This window comes from Oratosquilla oratoria, chromosome 22 (assembly GCF_046742065.1).
Source record: "Oratosquilla oratoria isolate Oo_2021 chromosome 22, ASM4674206v1, whole genome shotgun sequence".
Classification (NCBI taxonomy): Eukaryota; Metazoa; Arthropoda; class Malacostraca; order Stomatopoda; family Squillidae; genus Oratosquilla; species Oratosquilla oratoria.
This window is the reverse complement of record NC_134798.1, coordinates 3773957-3776456: the sequence shown is the minus strand read 5'-3', so window position 1 is coordinate 3776456 and position 2500 is coordinate 3773957. Positions and strand designations below refer to the sequence as shown.

Here is a 2500-nt window from a genome sequence, read left to right as displayed (position 1 = left end):
ACATGCCATACTAATCTCTAAAATTATTTTGGTTAGAAATGGTTATTACATGAAGACTTGTAATTTTTCCAGATTCCCTCCCCTAGTAGGTCTTCAGGCATTGTGTATATGTGTGCGTGTGATTCACCATGATCTTGGATCACGTGTTGGATTCGTGATCGACAGCTATCTCCCTCCCGAAAGAGAACTCAGAGCTCGTATATGACCGATCTATGGGCAATCTGTGTTGAAAATACTAACAGCATCTGGTCTTCCCAGGCGGTCACCCATCCAAGTACTGACCAGACTCAACGCTGCTTAACTTCGCTGATCGGACGAGAAGAAGTGTGTTCAGAGTGGTGTGTGTGTGTGTGTGTGTGTGTGTGTGTGTGTGTGTGTGTGTGTGTGTGTGTGTGTGTGTGTGTGTGTGTGTGTGTGTGTGTGTGTGTGTGTGTGTGTGTGTGTGTGTGTGTGTGTGTGTGTGTGTGTGTGTGTGTGTGTGTGTGTGTGTGTGTGTGTGTGTGTGTGTGTGTGTGTGTGTGTGTGTGTGTGTGTGTGTGTGTGTGTGTGTGTGTGTGTGTGTGTGTATTTACGGTTTATTGGGTATAGCAGCATTTCTGCTGAAAATATACAACCTACAAGAAAATAACAATATAATACTATGACAGTGAGTAGACGTTGTTACAAGCATTCAAAAACTAGACAAATAAAACAAATAAAACAGCAGGCTTAGTAATAGGTATGTAGTACAACAATGTAAATTCTAGTTGTTGATTAAGTCGACAAATGTCGGAATGGGGCTCTTCTTATACCGGTCGGTACGTGCTCTGATCGGCTTGATGGAATTATGGTGCCTTACCTGGCACCGTTGACGAGGTACCTGAGGAGGTAGTAGGTTCCGGTGCCGAGGATGTTTGACCAGGGTGACCGCAAACGACCTCAAAATCTGAAGATAGCGGTCAGCAAGGTGATAGATATATGGAACAAATGGGACGAAAAAATAGTGTGTGCAAACACCATACAAGAATTTAAGAATAAATTTGATCTTGCGAGATGCAAAAACGGGTCACCACAAGCATAGCTCCCTTTCCCGTAAAATACAACCAGGTAAAAACAACTAGGTAAACACACACACACACACACACACACACACACACACACACACACACACACACACACACACACACACACACACACACACACACACACACACACCATCAGGGCAGCCTCCTACAAGCTGTATATGCTGCGTCGACTGAGCTCATTAGGGGCACAGGCTGAAGATCTCAAGACCATCTACACTTCCTTCATTTTGCCCAAGTTGATGTACGCATCCCCCTCTTGGATCTCCTCTCTCACTTTGACGCAGCAGCGTCAGCTGGAGAAAGTGCAGAAAAGAGCCTGTCGCACAATACTTGGCAAAGATTACACCACCTACCAGCACGCTCTCATCCCCCTGTGTGGGAAACTATCCTATCCTTTTTCAGGTCTCTTCTGTAGCTGTCCTTTTTGAGTTTCATTGCATGTCCTCTTGTTTTTCTTCTGTCCCACATTAGTAAATCCTCTCTATCAAGGCGTTCCTTTCCTTTCATAATCCTGTAGATGGTTATTAGGTCCCCTCGATTTCCTCTTTGTTCCAGGTCGGCAATTCCAGTTCGGCCAGTCTTTGTTCATATGTCAAGTTTGAAAGTGTTGGGGTCATCTTTGTTGCTGCTCTTTGTATTCTTTCTAATTTTCTTATATTCTTTTTTGTACTGGGTGACCACACCAGCGCTGCATATTCCAGTGTATGTGTGTGTGTATGTGTGTGTGCGTGTGTTTGTGTGTGTGTGTGTGTGCGTGTGTGTGTGTGTGTGTGTGTGTGTGTGTGTGTGTGTGTGTGTGTGTGTGTGTGTGTGTGTGTATGTGTGTGTGTATCTTTACGAACGTTCTTATAAGGGGTGTATTTGCAAGAAATATTCCTAACCTATATTGTAAACACACAAGGCATGAGGTAGTTCGGTGTGAATGAATTATTTGTTGAAGGAAAACCCACAAATCAGCAGTTGAACCTAAGTGTCTTGGATCCTGGACAGAGCAGGCTAACCGAGGGACCAACTAGAACTCCAAAAACCTTAATGGTAGGGAAAGCGAAGAGTACATGGCAAGTAGAACTTTCACAAAAACGGGTTTTGACCTTGGTTAAATAGGTAAAATATATAAATGAATTAATAGATAATTAGAAAGATAAAATGAAATAAATGAATAGATAATTGAATGATTACGCACGCAGACAAGAGGTATTTAGGATATACTTGGAGGTACTTGTTTCTCTGCCAGTTGTGGATAGATGTTACGAATGGAGTGTCTTCTTTATTTACCTCTGGGTGATGGAGGAAGCGGAGGAGGCAGAGGAGGAGGAGGAGGAAGAAGAGGAGACGACAGAAGAAGGAGGAGAAAGAGGAGGCGGAGGAGGAGGTGGAGTGGGGGGGGAGCTCCTTCAACAATTAATGTTTATTTCTTTGGCTAAGGTCATAGACTG

At 43.7% G+C, this 2500-nt stretch overlaps 1 protein-coding gene and 1 pseudogene across 1 annotated transcript in view; one reads left to right on the top strand and one right to left on the bottom strand.

Annotated features, from left to right (window-relative positions):
- Positions 1-2500, top strand: part of LOC143037198 (uncharacterized) — a 322678-nt gene that overhangs the window by 192849 nt on the left and 127329 nt on the right. The gene's annotated exons all lie outside the window — the stretch shown is intronic.
- LOC143037635 (5S ribosomal RNA) lies at positions 234-352 on the bottom strand (annotated as a pseudogene).